General features: G+C 40.6%; 1 protein-coding gene across 5 annotated transcripts in view; it reads left to right on the forward strand.

Moving 5' to 3' along the window:
* The window catches only part of kcnma1a (potassium large conductance calcium-activated channel, subfamily M, alpha member 1a), a 692,064-nt gene that overhangs the window by 71,106 nt on the left and 604,437 nt on the right, over positions 1-16,521 (forward strand). The window lies entirely within an intron of this gene.

The following is a 16,521-nucleotide window of genomic DNA, read 5'->3' on the forward strand; positions in this document are numbered from 1 at the left end:
GAGGCACTTAACCCATCCCTCAGTCTCAATAGAAACCTCCTGAAATTTTGGTTAAAATCGAGAGGGAAATTTTACAACATCTGAACACTTAAGGGATTACTATCCAACTTTGCACTTCTGGCAGGAAGCCTTGCCTGCTAAGAGCAAAGGTCGGAAATTCGGACTCACTCTGTGCATGATTTTCTAACCATTATTTTAAATGGGGCCTGAATTGTATGCCTGAATTTCCGACATGTGCTCCCACTGGACGAGGCTCCTCACCTGCGGTGCAAGGTCGGAGAATGACACCTTGAATCCCATTTTTTTTTTGGTCCTTTCAATAGCAACCACTGTAAATATACTTTTCCTGTTAAAGAAAAAACACAAGGAGGTAATAAGATTCTTCAGGCCAGGTTGGAAGATCACCTGAGTACACTGGATAACAATGTCATGCAGTTCTACATTTTGCTTACATGACATTTGTGGAAGACTATTTAAATATGGTTGTGCGCATTAAGATAACTGTGCTACTTGCTGCAGGCTTGTTGGTGATGCCCACAGTTGGGTGGGTGGGGAATTGATGATACATTGCTCCGGGGGCTGACTTAACTTGCCTGGGTTGTTGGTCTGGGTCACTCTTCTGGTCCCTGCAGCATGTGGAGGATATACTGCTGCCTTTCCTCTCACAACAAGGCTCCTTCTCTCTCTGGAGGTACTGTGGGTGGAGAGCTTGTTTATGCCTCCAGGAAGGGGATCTGCATTGGTTGGTACTTGCCCAGCCTTAGCCAGAGATCACACATTTCGCGCTGTGACTGACATTTAACCCAAAGATGCTTAAGTTAGCTGCTTGTTTCCCCATAGTGGTGAGGTACTCCTCTCACAGCCAGCAATAAGTTATGTTGGTTTGAACTTGGGATGGGGGTTGGAGAGGGTGCCCATGGTTCTCCTAGGGGAAGATGCAGCAGAGAAGAGAACTGGTCTGATTGGATCACACCACCATTTATAGTCTCTGTAGCATGGTAGACCACTGTACAGAATGGTTGGATTTGTGGGGAGGAGAAGAATGTGCATAAATATACGCCTGTCAGGCTGCAGCACTGATCTGTCAAGGAACCATGCAATCTGTGGACCTTGTGCGATGGGGGAAGAGGGGAGGGGGGGCGCAATTATGTTTACTATACAAGTTTGAATTGATCCTCTTGCATTTTACTGTTTGAATTTTCATTATTGCACACTAGGCTAATTGACAGATTGGCCCAATTGGTAGGGTAGCATCTCAGTAAGGATGATAGACAATTGCATCAGAAATTGACACTCACTTTTGTAATGAGTCTGTAATTTGATTGAGTTTATTGATGAGCATAGGATGGGGATGATGAATGTTTTGAGTGTGAGGATGGGGAATGCAAATAATAATTCTGATGATTAGATTCAAGGAATCAGTGGAGGGAGAAATTGGATGCAACTTGCTCTCGGGCTTCAGCTAATACTGCTGTTGAGATGGTTGTTAGCAGGTGCGCAAAAGGAAGGTCACAAATAGATTTGCACCAAGTAAAATGACTTATAAAATGTAGAGAACTCTTGACTATTTCTGTAAAGTGATGAATAGTTTATCTTTATGAAGACACTTTCTGCATGAATTTTCTGGTTTTATTATTGTGCTAATTTATTTGGTGTTATGTAGAATGTCAGTTTAATCCGAACACTATCCTTGCCGAATGTTGCTATCAAATTACATCAAAGATAATAGTTAGCAGACAGTGAATGAAAAGTCAGTCATAATTCGTTTGAACAGCTCTGATGAGATCATAAACCACAAGAGTAACATTTAAGCAATTTGTGAATGTCGATGGGTTTACGGCAGAATTCAATCTCAGGACTGTGCTGACAGCTATTGGTTTTATTTTCTGTTTTTTTGCACCATCATGTGATGGCATTCTGAGTACAGAAGAGAAAATACATAATAGATGATTGTGACGCAACACTCCCAGAGAGCACATTATCGGGTCCTTAGCTGCTGATCTTCTGTCCTTTATGGAAGGACAATCAGGAGCTGGGGGCTTGCCATTCTCCGACCTGTGTTGTCTGGGAGTTCCTCTTCAGCTAGGCCTAAGAGCTGGGTGCGGTGTAAGCCCTGATCACAGATTTGGGCACAAATTGCTTATAATTTTCTATTAATCAACTTAAATGGTTTGGCCCGAATTTGTGATAAATCATTCTGCCTCGGTGCTGAAGGGGAAAATTTGCCTCATAATCAATGTAGTGGGATATTTTACATCCAGTATATGCTACATACTTTGATAATGTTGAGGTTCAAAGTAAATCACATTGAAAAGTATTTGATTTTGGCACCGGAAAAATTTATTTGATGAAAATATTTAACTGGATCTAATAAGGAGAGCAGTCTGTTGTACCAGAACATTTAAGTTCTTCATAGTCAACATAATCATATGCACAGTTCTTGGAACTGAACAGTTCTTGTGATATGCTCTCAATCCATTTCATGCTCGTGTATGTACATGCTTAAGGTACACCTGCATATTCTCACAGCTTTATTGGCATTTTCTTGTCAACCGTATTATGCTGTGCTCAGTTGATATGGAGGAAAATATTTACAGCAACATCAATGGTGTTACAGCTGCTGCTGATGCAGATTGTCAGCTTATTTGTCATTCTGCTGAAATCGGACCATTGAAATAGGCTCATTATTTATAAAACAGTGATTTTCCCTCTGTTGAATTGGATGGATTTGCCGTGCCTGCTCTATCTCAAAAATCATGAATGTCATCAGATTAAAATGAATATCCAAAATGTGTGGGGAAATATTACATTTCATTGTTACAATTTCAATTATTTTAGTTAATTTATAGACATTTCTGTGCCGTGAACTGGGTGCAGAATTACAACCAGTAGTGAGGGGAGTATTTCATGCCATCAATCGATGTGGAGGTGAAAGGAGAACCTACTGCATCTCATTATCTTCACTCAATTACATGCCACCTTGTACAGTTGTGTAACGTAATTGGAAAGCTTCAAGTGCGACTGCAGAAGAACTTTTCCTTCGTGGAGTATTTAATATGTTGTACGAGGGTCGATTCTGCATAATGCGCTTTGTCAGGACAACCTTGCATATCTGGAATTGGACAAGTTAACAGGTCAAGCACCCAATTCATGAGGTGCCAAATTCAGTGACCTAAAATTTTTCAAATTTTTGGGAGACCTCACAGTGTGTGTGCATTAGTCTCATTATTCCTCAGAGTTGCAGTCAATCAGACATAAATTGGTCCTATGCCGAAACCAGTGATCCTTTTGCCTGTTTAAAATGGGTGCTGCTGAGATTTCAAGCTCTGGCCTACAGCGATTCGATTCTTTACGCTGTGGGTGACAGTTTACTAATGCATCAAAAGCTCTTTTTTTTTCGTTTGACATGGCTTGTTTCATCTGATGCATTTCTCGCTGCCACTGTTTGCTGCTGCATTTTTGCATTTCTAGGCTCCTCTTGCAAATACCTTTTCCCTCAGCACTGTTAACAATAACCAGGGTGTTCAACATCAGAATTTTTCTGGCTCGTCTTGTCCCAGAAGCCAAATCTTTAGATCTAGGCATACCCACGTGGGAATGTCTAAAGAGAACTGCCTTTGTTGTCAATGGTTCATGAGAGAGACTGTCATGGAGTTATGCCATCTGTTCAAATTGGCCCCGCAATCAAGATATATCACAGGAACTGCTGTGTCCCTGGCTGAGGAGGTCACAACAGCATTGAATATTTTGTAGCCTGGTCCTACCCAGCCACTATTGGTGAAGTTTGCTGTATTAGTCAGTCTGCTGCTACACAGAACGAATGAGAGAAGCCTCGTTTGCCAGGAAAGCACTTCCATTACTTTCCTCATGGAAAGGACGCAACACCATGAGTGGGCAGAGGGAACAGGCTTTCCAACAGTGCAGGGCCTCTAGCAACAGCCCCCTGGTGTGCATGAATAGGAAAAGCTTTCATTCCATTAATGTGCAGGTGGTGTCAAACAACAGGAATGACATAATGCAAATCAGTGCGTGATACCCTGACATCAGCCATGATGCCTTCATTTTGCAGCAGTTCACAGCACTACCATTATTTGAAGGAGCAGGCAGACTGGCTGTTGGTTCCGAGGGGGCCGAGGACACCATTGCAACCTGGGCTAAGGACACGAATGAGAAAGCTGCTTGAACATACATTTGGCATGCTTCAGAAATTACAATGTTTAGACATACCAAGGGGTACTGCTATATAGCCCTGACAAGATGTACAAATCTGCATCTGATGTAAATTGCATAATTTTGCAATCCATAGAGGGAGCACCATGTAGGAAGAGGATTATGAGGGTTTTCCTAGTGCCTGAATAGCCAGAAGAGGAAGATGAAATGGTTGAGAATGATGTGCAGGCAGGAAGATTGGTACATCAATTATCACTTTCCGGACTTTTAATTGATCCTAAGTAAGCCCCTCCATGAACAGTCCTATGGTCTTCACCAGAATATATTGGCCCCAGAAAGTTACATGCCTGCTTAATGTGCCTTGCTGGAAGGAGCACGATGGGCCGAATGGACTATCCTGATTCCGAACTTTCTAAAGCTTTATTACACATATGATTATGTAAGTATCAAACTGGAATGTACTGTATTCATCCTTGTATAAAGATGAATAAGTTAAATGACATATTGCTGTGCTGTGTTTGACCTACAGTTACCGATTGTAATGTTGCAGACTGTAGCCTCACTTATCTTCTTGATATACAACAGCAGCCAAAATATGACTCACACATTTAAATGTTAAAATGTACAACCTCTTTCCTCCTTTTGCAGTGTAATTATAGGTCCATATTAGGATGCATGTCTAGTGACTTCTATTTTCGATGCATCCTTCTCTTGAATGTCACTTCTTGCAGCCAGCAAAATCATCTTGAGGGAAATATCTTGTAAACATCTTATAATATTGTGACCTGCTGGAAACCCCAAGACATATGGAAAATTATGAGAGAGAGAAAAAGGAATGGAAGAAAACTTAGACCATAACCATGGCACACAATAGCTCTGAAACATAAGGAAATTAGTGTTAAACTTGTTTAAACAACTGTAAACAGAAGTAATGTAGGAAACTATTTAGTTGAACATAAAAGATGGTGCACTCCAGCATCCAACTTCTTGATCAGACCAAGTTTCAACATTTTCCAATCCTCACCCCATACCTCTGCAAAAAAAAAATGTTCATGTCCTACTTGCACCTTATTTTTCTCCCAGTGAGAATAACATTTAGCTTCCTTTGCCTCTTTCATGGCTTAATGATCTAAAAACACGTAATCCTTGTTAACATTCTCCTTTTAAATCCTCTCCATTGACTCTGTACCTTTTTGAAAAGTATGATGATCAGGAATGGACGGAGTGCGCCACACTTGGTCTCAATAACGCTTTATGCAGTGTCAATTTTTCCTCATTCAACTTTGATTCCAAAGGATGGTTTTGAACCTTCCTGTCCAGTAGGCACGGAGTGGTAGCGCTTCGAAAATGGCGGGGAGTGACTTACCGCCGCGTTCCCACCATTGCTGTGGTGGCCGGGATCTACCGCTGGGTGGCTGGAGAGCCCGCCTGAATCAGGCAGTAGGCCCATTTTAAAATGCAAATTGGGGTCTTATGACGTGGGACCCTGATAGCCATTTCAAGACAGTTCCGGGGGGAGTGTGTGCTGTGCACACACTCCGCCCAGTATCAGCTAGCGAAAGAGGAGGCAAGAGGTAAACTTGTGTTTGTGTATGAATCTGGTTACACACCTTTACGTTATGTTTGACTCCACAGCCACTGCTATATAGTTTTGTTTTGGTAATATGAAAAGCAGAGATGTCTGAATTCCACTGAAGGAAAGACTTACATTTACCTAACTCTGATCACGTCTCCCAGAAGACTGATATGGAATAAATTACTTAGAAAATACAACATGAATACAAGAAAATTCCCACAGTGATTTAGAACAGTTCTCTTCACCCCAGAAACTTGGGTTAAAATGTAGCCGAAGAACTTGAGCCAATACAATACACCAATACTGATATCTCCTCAAAATAATTGCCGTACTTATTGTGGGTATTGCCTAGCTTTCATTGTTGGGTTGGAATTGGTGTCAGCCTGTCAAAATGCTTCTTGAAATGCTTCTCTTTTAATGTGCTTATATTTTTCTGACAATGCTGTGCTGCCAGTGTAAAAATAATGCAGTTTCATCTTTATTTATTTTCTAATTGCCGAATACCATGCTTGTATTCAGTGAGGTGGAAAAAAATTGCTGCCACAGCTCCCCTTATTTCTACTCTCAAGTATTGTTGGATATAGCCAATCTGGCCCAGATTTCTTATGAATATTCAAATACTCTGGGTTTTATTTTCTCTAAGAGGCTGGTGATGAAATTGTCATTAAAAAAGCAGGAGTAATTGAATATTCATAAGGCAATAATCTTTTTTGTTGGCCTACTCAGCAAATAAATCAGAAATATGTTGTTTTAAAGCGAAATATTTATTTTAAAAAAAGCCCAGAGATTTTTTTAAAAATCAAAATTGATAAAAGTTGTTCAACTAAGATACAATGCAGCTAATTTTACAGTGCAGTGTTATTTTTGAATGTATCTAAAATATTGTATGTCTCATTCTAATAACTCTTATAGAAATTTTATTTTGCGACCAGGAGTGGATTTTACTGGTTAACTTTGAGGGGATGTGTGCAAATAGCAATCAAACCCCGAGGGACCAACTCCAGTTGAATTAGTGTTATGCAAATTAGAAATGTGGCAGAAGAACGAGTGGTATCTTAAAGGGACACATTAGTGTGGGAGTCAAGTGCTTCCACGTAAAGCACTTAGCCCTGAATGTGCCTCATATCATCGGTGCCAGACAACACTTATCATTCCCTCGTCACTCCTTGTTGGTGGGTTTTTCTATCGAGACGAGGAAGCATTCAGCATTTTTGAGATCCTCCAATTGCATTCTGTTGCAGTTTCTTCTCACTGTTGTTGTAAGTATCACGTGAATTAATTTAGGGAGTTTGAACCCAGTTCCTCCTGGATGTGGGCAGACAGCAAAACGCTGACCATAATTTCGTACTGATTTGGCAATTCCTCTGATAGGCCTTAAGCATGACTGGTTTGGAATATGCAAAAATTCCCACTGGTATCTCTTCGTCCCAGAGACTTGCGTTTGAATCTAACCCAGGATCATGGCCCATTGTGATCATTTTCAATTGACATGTCACTGGAAGTTGATATGTTTCTGACCATCGACTTGTTTTATTGGGAAATCCAAGTGAAAGGTCAAAGTTCATAGTTCAAGTCATGAGGTAAATCAAGAAGTGTTAGTTAGGGGAAGCCCAACTTGGGTTAGAAAAACTTGTAGATTGTAGGAGAAAGAAAATACATTCAATAAAAATTCCTCATCATCTTCCTTCAGTAAACCTATACTTGAAATTGCACCCTTCATCGATAAAACGGTGTCAGGGGATACAATAGCCAGAAGCTAGAACAAATGTCTTCGCCAATTTAAAGGAGTTCAAATCCAGAAGGGGAAAAGATGAGTCTCACTGCTATTAAGAGATTCTAAGATTAACAAGGTATATTTTTTGGCCATTTCAGTGTTTGCTGTATCGGGAGAACCAACCAATACTTGTCTCTGAAAACAAATGTCTTGGCCTTAAAGGCATAAAACCAATCGTGTGAGGAGTTAAAATAATTCGCTACTACTTCAGAATTTAATGTTTCTCTTTTTCTATCCAGCGACACTACTATAATAAGTATTTTCCAAGTGAGCTACAGACAGGCCAACGGCAATATGAGACCATTACTGCCCTGAGAATGCATTTCAGACATAAGCCTCAGCAATAATCTTTTTCATAAACACTCTTCAACCAAATAGTTTTAATGGGATGTTACTGCCTGATCAAAATAATTTGAATTGCCAGGAACGCTTTTGTTGTCCTTTCAATAAAATAGATTTTAAAATCATTTATTAGTTTTCATAATGCAGTTTTTTTAAAACTTTAGGCAAGGCATTTACTTCCTTTGAGTCGACAGGCGAAAATGATCAGTATCTCATTGATTTCCTGGGGTTATTGTTAATTGTAATGTGATTTATATCAATTAGTGTTAATTGTATTCAGGTGGTGTGTGTGTCAATTGGGGACTCTCTTGTATCCTTTTTATCTAGGGTGTGGTTGTGTAAGGAGAATCTCTGTGAATAAAGGCTTGGAAGCAACTGAAGACCAGGCTATCCTTCACCACTTGGCTATCCAATTTATAACAGTTATATCATGGTTGAGGGATATTTGTTAGTCTTGTGGCTGATTACCCCACTTGTGACACATATAGAAGATGTAAGTTTTGGTCCATACGAGGCTTGGTCTGCTTGTGGAAACTGCCTTTCTGCTATGAACCTGGAGAAAGACCAAACCATAACAATTACATCCAATCCATATGTGTGTGTGTGTGTGTGTGTGTGTGTGTGTTGTGGTCCATATTGTTTCCCCACCAATCCTTAAGGCAAGGAGTCATGCTGGGGTGCAGTTCCATGAACCCCAGTAGCCCTCTGGTGCCGCTTCTAAATGACAATTCTTCACACTTGACCCTGGACAGTGAATGCCTTCAAACTGTTGGTTCACAAGGGCACCGGAGTCGAGCCTCATTCAGTCTTCAACTGATGACCACGTGCACACTTCAAGCAGAGCTTTTCAAGCAGAATAGCAAGGAGCAAAATTCTATTATTCATCATCCCTAGCCCACTGAAACTGGGGCTAATCATAGTAACTCGTGCTGAGATCGGCAAACTGAGCATTGATCAAAGACCAAACTTGAGACTTAATTGTAGATAAGGCTCAGGGTTTTCAAGTATATTCTTAGAATTGTATTCTGCTATGGTTGATAGAAGTTTGGTGCAAACAAATCTTGACAGTTACTTTCTTGCTTATAAACCATGGACATACGGGTTTAATTTTACAGTGATCTGATTATTTTATTTGCACACTTGCCTTTATAATATAATACATGCAGTAAAGCTCACCAGGAACCAATGACCATTGACATTTATCCTTTTTTATAACTTGAATTAAAAGATTTTGATAAAATTTGAAACAAACTCAGATAAATTTGTGTAATTTTGAAAGCTGAAAGGCCTACATCAGTAAACATTATCTAAGAATGAAAATTCATAATTCCGGAAACTGCAAAACTCTACTTTCAGATCCTCGATAAATGACTTGTTCTCAGTATTTATATGTAAAGTTTGTTTGTTAGCAGGGCAATGCCTTCACGGATACAGACATTCAGTTTGTTTGTAATTTTGTTAAGATTAATATACCAAATGTTGAATTGTCACTTCGTTAAAAATGTAATTTGAACCTCAAGAATACAAACAGAATATTAGAGCTCACACCTCTTCTGTAATAAGGATGGAGGCAGGACGGGGAGGTATTTGCCTTTCTGTTGCAGCCTGAAAGTCAAATCTGAACTGAGAACAAGGACCCTAATTTCAACAACCTTTGTTGACTGTATGCCAGCTAGGGAGGTCGGAATTCAGATGTGGGGGAACTGAAATGTCCATGCAAAAGAATTGGTTTTAAATGCAGATGTATAAGATGTTTACGTGGCCCTTTCTGTTTTGTAGTTTTATGCATGAAAGATGATCAACTCCTCTGGATTTAGTACAAAAAGCGGAATCAATGTGGATCACAAAAGAAATGGCTGGTTAGTGAGGGCATACTGCACCAGATGGGACACGAGTTGACAAAGGCACACAGCACCAGATGGGACATGAGTTGACAAAGGCACACAGCACCAGAAGAGACATGAGCTGTCAAATAGAGGAATAGAGTACATGATGAGACTTGAGCTGGCTGTTAGGGCATGAGATGTGATGTGATCTACCAGATGTCCTACATCTACATGCGGCACATCCAGCGGTCAATGGAGGTTGTAGGGCTGTAGCTGAAGATACTACGCAACAGTTTGGTCTAACAAGGATCTGTTCTTTTCTAGACAGGATAACCAGGTTAATACAGTCCTGTCTTTGTAACATACATGTTTGGCTACTGTCTGATCAGTGATAATTCTGCTTTGCATCAACTTGAGTTGAACTATCAGTGATTGGACTCTTGACTGAATTATAGCCAGAAGAAAGAAATCCCTTCCTGTAGGTAGAGACTGAATCTTGGGTACAGACTAGAGTGCGAGACACATCATGCCATCAGGACCTATCCAAGCAAAGCCCATTTTGAGAAAGCTATTTTCCTTGGTAGTTTTCCTGCAAACTGTTACTTTTATCCACTCCACTTTGCATCACATTTTGGTAGTTTGCCATATGGATAAATGGTCATGTGTCATGTAAGGGAATCAAGGGATATGGGGATAGGGCGGGAAAGTACAGTTGAGGTTGAAGGTCAGCCATGATCTTATTGAATGGTGGAGCAGGCTCGAGGGGCTGTATGGCCTACTCCTACTCCTATTTCTCATGTTCTTATGTCATTACAGTGAAGTCATTTGCACATGTCCGAAAAGGTAGCAATAACTTTCAGAGTGCAGAAGATTCACATGAATGGAGGGACAACTCTGGTTTATCTGAGCAATGTGCACTCAATCTTGTACCAATTACATGTTATAATAACTGTACGCTTTGTAAAGAATTCATATTTGGAATTTTTTTAAAATTCATTCATGGGATGTGGGTGTCACTGGCAAGGCCGGCATTTATTGCCCATCCATAATTGCCCTTGAGAAGGTGGTGATCAGCCGCCGCCTTGAACGCCACAGTTCGTGGTGAAGGTTCTCCCACAGTGCTGTTAGGTAGGGAGCTCCAGGATTTTGACCCAGCAACGATGAATGGTGATACATTTCCAAGTCGGGATGGTGTGTGACTTGGAGGGGAACATGCAGGTGGTGGTGTTCCCATGCACTTGCTGCCCTTGTCCTTCTAGATGGTAGAGGTCGCGGGTTTGGGAGGTGCTGTTGAAGAAGCCTTGGTGAGTTGCTGCAGTGCATCTTGTAAATGGTACACACTGCAACCACAGTGCGCCGGTGGTGGATGGGGTGCCAATCAAGCGGACTGCTTTGTCCTGGATGGTGTCGAGCTTCTTGAGTGTTGTTGGACCTGCACTCATCTGGGCAAGTGGAGAGTATTCCATCACACTCCTGACTTGTGCCTTGTAGATGGTGGAAAGGCTTTAGGGAATCAGGAAGTGAACTCGCCGCAGAATACCCAGCCTCTGACCTGCTCTCGTAGCCACAGTATTTATGTGGCTGGTCCAGTTAAGTTTCTGGTCAATGGTGTCCCCCAGGATATTGATGGTGGGGGATTCGGTGATGGTAATGCCGTTGAATGTCAAGGGGAGGTGGTTAGACTCTCTTGTTGGAGATGGTCATTGCCTGGCACTTGTGTGGCAGGAATGTTACTTGCCACTTATGAGCCCAAGTCTGAAAGTTGTCGAGGTCTTGCTGTATGCGGGCACGGACTGCTTCATTATCTGAGGGGTTGCGAATGTAATTGAACACTGTGCAATCATCAGCGAACATCCCCATTTCTGACCTTATGATGGAGGGAAATACATTGATGAAGCAGCTGAAGATGGTTGGTCTAGGACACTGCAGTGATGTCCTGGAGCTGAGATGATTGGCCTCCAACAACCACTACCATATTCCTTTGTGCTAGGTATGACTCCAGCCATTGGAGAGTTTTCCCTCTGATTCCCATTGACTTCAATTTTACGAGGGCTCCTTGATGCCACACTCGGTTAAATGCTGCCTTGATGTCAAGGGCAGTCACTCTCACCTCACCTCTAGAATTCAGCTCTTTTCTCCATGTTTGGAACCAAGGGTGTAATGAGGTCTGGAGCCAGGTGGTCCTGGCGGAACCCAAACTGAGCATCGGTGAGTGAGTGTTTGATAGCACTGTTGATGACACCTTCTGTCACTTTGATGATTGAGAGTAGACTGATGTTGGCTGTGGCATTACTTAATTTATGTATTCAGTTTATGCGGGGAAAATACAAATTTATTTATTTAACCAGTTTAATATAACATTATCCATTTGGTGCATTTAGAATTGAGGTGAATGAATGGTGTAGCTTATAAAAATCAAAGCCTTTTTATTTCTAGTTCAAATCCAGCCTACATTAGCTAACAGTTTGCTTTCTTTGATGACTTCTGCAGGATTTAGGTAAAAGGAGTTGCTTTTACCCAGCTCCCAGTTGACAGGATCCCACAGAACAAAATGCACTTCAAGTCAGGCACAAATAATGCTCGTTATTCAACCTCACACACACATGTTATAAGGATAGATTATGCCGAAATAGAAAACTCCTATCAGTACGGCAGGAGCTGTTATTCTTGGGTTGGAATTTAGGCACATTATAATGTTTCTAGGATGTGAATAACTTTCCCTTAAATGAACAACAAGGAATTGCTATATTATTTCATCAGCTTACCGATGTTCAGTTCATGGTTCCTATTTGTAGTTGTACCTGGTCAAGGTACCTATGGAGTTTGAAATGCTCAACTATTCTTTGTGTCCAATGTGGGGAAAGCAGAGTTTTCATCCTGTGATGTGCATGTGCTGAATATCCTTTTAAGGACTAAAAATGCAGTCCAGCTTTCTTCAAATCTGTATTGGAAACTGCAGACCGTTGTTCCTCAAGTTCATTAAATTATTCCTTCTTTGAAAGGCCAGTAATAGTTTATATTTAGTTTTTGTTTTAACCACCTAGATGGGATAGTAGTTTCAGTTACTGCCAGGCATCAAAAACAGAATGTTTGAAATGTTAATGCATGCAGAGAACATAGACTATGAAATAAATTAATCACATTTCTCAGATTGCTGAAGTATCAAGGGAAATACCTGGACGAGGATAGTAATATCTCGATAGTAACACCCCACATCATAAGGCATGAGACTGTTGTACTTTTGCTTATCAACCTCAAAGGAATGGTTGTAGCAGGGAAGAATTCCTGTGGTATCAATCACCATTCTGGATGCTCACGTCTCTGCTTCTGACCGGAGTTCTGAATTCCATGGGTGTCCAGAAAAGTTACATCATCTAAGTACAACATTACTTTATGAAGGTCTATGGAAGACTTTCATCCAAAAGTCCTGTTAATTGTACGAGAAATATGTTTTTTTTAAAAAAAGGGACTTTGACATTTTTTGAACTCATTCTATCTTAATTGTTTTAAAGTGTTGTGTACTCGGTATCTTACTGTGTTTTACTGCTTCTATGTATTACTCAACCTATAAATAAATCTGACCCATTTTTAGCCTGTACATACTAACCCAATGGCATGGTATTTTCCACCTTTTTGAAGGGGACAGGAGCATGTTCTTATCTCCACTGCATTGTATTATTTAATTAGGGGGATAACTGTTGATCCTGGGTGTGTTGCTCCAAAGGTAGAGTCTTGTAGATCATAGAGTTGGTCTGATTGTTGCCATGACTACAAGACAGAAGTGTTGGGAGAAAGCCCAAATGGTAACACCCTCTCATTAGCTTTCCCCCCCATTTTATTGTTGCGTGATCATAATGTTGATCGAAATAAAGATGTGGAGAGAGTCTCCTGATAACTAATACATTTCTGTGTTCTAAAGAGTTGTGATTGGTAGCCACGTACTGAAGCTCTGTTCTTGATCATGCTCTAAACACCTGTGAAGAATTGCCTGTGTATAAATGGTCTCAAATTTCACAGGCCCTCTTGAGCAACAAATACCTGCCAGAGAGTTGATCACGTTCTTTTTCTGGATGTACGAGGAATCCTGTCGTGATCTTAGTCAAGGATGTTCTATGTGTCTCATCCTTTTGTTTTCCACTTCTTTCTCCTTCTGTCCTAAAGCCACTGCCTTTGTTGGAATAGGATTCCATCGGCACTGGCAGCCCCAGTATCTCACCCTATTGCACATTCTTCATGTGTGAGTCCACACAGTGATATAAGGAGGCTATATTTTCCAAGGAAGGTATCAAAGGCAAGAAAAGCCCTGTTATCTCATTTTATCAAGTAGGGATTATATGGTTTTGTGTTGTACCAGGAATAAATTAACTTCCAAGTTAACAATTGTGATTATAAAATTACATATCAAATTGAGTAACAAACTGTATGATGTGTATAAAGAACACGAGTGGAAAGTTTTACTTAGCTAATTAAACAATTGTAGTTAACAGCTAACACAAATTATTGCATCCATGTAATTAGGGCCAGAATATTTTAAGTTATAATAGAAGGCTGCAGCGATTGAACAGTGTAAAATATATGTTTTTCCCCATCAAATGTTTTCGTTTCCTCCCGGGAGAGATTTCATCCTCCTCCACCTAACAGGATGGCACTGACTGAACTCTCCCCAACAGAGTTAGTGCCAGAAACAAGTTCACTCCTCTCCCACCCGACTTATCACCTGAATTCAGCACTTTTCGGATCCAGCAGAAACCCGCAAACTGCATGGGACTGGTTTCTGTTTTAAACACTGCATTTTGTCATTGCAACAAAGAGTTAATCTTGGACCAGTGCTGTATCTGATTGAGAAAACCCTTGCTTCCAGGTCTAAAGCACTGCGATACAATTACCTAAAATAACCTCGATTTCATATCTTTTCAACGAGTGATGAAATACCATCTGTATTGCGAAGCCACAATTCACACTGCTGCACAGCATAATTAATCACCACATCTGTCTTTGGGTCAGGCAACAAGGAAGATGGTTGTGTTTCATTTGCATTATAACTTTGCTGTTAAATAGTGCAATACATGTTATAGGAGATATCCTAATGTGGGACCAAACAGGTAATTAATACTAAAATCCTGCAGATGCAGGATGCCTATTATGGTGATCTTCAAATAGTAAAGCAAACAAGGGAAGATGTCGCAGAACAGATAGCAGCGTAGAAAACCGTGACCGGTATACTAACCATTTTAACAGCTATTTGGTGATAGGCTTTATGGGTCACCAGTCTAGACTCTGTTCTTAGCACATTAACCCATAAGGGACTACATTAGCTTTACTGGGACCACTTTCACTTCTGTCGCTGTCCTTTTTTGCAATGTAAATATTGTTCATTTTTAAAGCAATTTGATTGTAAATGTAATGAGCTAGCATAGGTTTTATCAGGGTAGACCCAATCATCAATCAGTGCAGCAAGCCCAGATGGCATGGTAAATTCACACTTGGTAGTACAGATAATTAAGTCTGTCTTCAGCAGGCTTCATTTTAGATAAAGCTACACAAGGCAGCGATGAACATTTCTGTTTGGTACACAGTGATATCTTAAGTTGCTGGCAGGCAGATTGCTTGTTGCAGAAGATGCACATCACTAAACCTGTTAAATATTCTTTTTATGATCTAGTCAGAGCTAGAGGGATAGAGATAGAAATAAGAGCTTTTGCAATCTCCAGTCTAATTACTCTGAGTAAGTTGTTCTGCAGGTTGCCAAACTAACTGTGTCAGGGCAGGGCTTGCAACAAAGTTAATAATCTCAGGGAAGTTTGTGGTCGTGCAAACAAATAAAACTCATAATTGACTCTTTAACCCCTCAATTGGATGCAAGATTTCTCCTTGTCAAGTTGTTTATTTAAAAGGGCACTAAACACCTAACTGTCCAACCCTGACCTGTAAATGGGTTATTAAGCACTCAGTTCACTTGTCACTTCTCTATTATTTTGAAATGGCCCATTCTTTCAATTGCAAGAATTAAGCTATGTTAAATTTCAAGCATACAGAGAACAGAGAGGTACTTAAAGGCAATAGTTCACACAAACAGTCTCACAGCATAACCAACGAAAGATTGCCCAGCACAGAACAAAACTATCCAAATTAGAATGTTTCCTTGAAACTAAGGGGAATGGAAAGAAAGTTCAGTGTGTGAAATGCACAGTCAATACAATTTAAATTTGTTAAAAAAAATCCGGTACTAACAACTTGTTCACAATAACGTTAAACTATCCAAGGTTAAAACTTGGAGATCTCTGATATTCAAATTGTTATGGGGGAAATTGAGAGATTTTGGTGTGGAACTAGCTAGGGATGAGTTTGAAGGAGATCTCTAGTATTGCACTTGTTAAAGGTGAGGTTAAAAGAGATCTCTCGTATTGCGTTTGTTAAAGGTGAGGTTGAAAGCGGTCCAAGGGTATGAGTAAACTTGGCACTTAACCAGGAAATTTTACTTTGGTAGAAGCCCAGTACGAAGTTGAATTGCGCAGACTTTGCATCCACTGCCACTGACCCTGGTGAATTTTTAGGTCTCAAGTTAATTGAACTTTGGGATCCCTATCTGCACCAGGAAGGCTGCTTTGGTGAGGGGCCCAATCACTGCTACAGGCCTTGAGACACCTGCAGCAGCAGAGGAGGCTGAAGGGGAGAGCCAATTTTCATTCAAAAAATCTTAAATCTCAGTGCTGTGGACTGCAAGTGATCATCCCACAATTGATTGCACTCCTTAACAGGGCCATTTAACATTTAAATGATCTTCCACACATGAGGAACACGCTGGCATTCCTTACATCCTGTGTTATTATGAC

Source organism: Heptranchias perlo, chromosome 36 (genome assembly GCF_035084215.1).
Source record: "Heptranchias perlo isolate sHepPer1 chromosome 36, sHepPer1.hap1, whole genome shotgun sequence".
NCBI classification, from domain to species: domain Eukaryota; kingdom Metazoa; phylum Chordata; class Chondrichthyes; order Hexanchiformes; family Hexanchidae; genus Heptranchias; species Heptranchias perlo.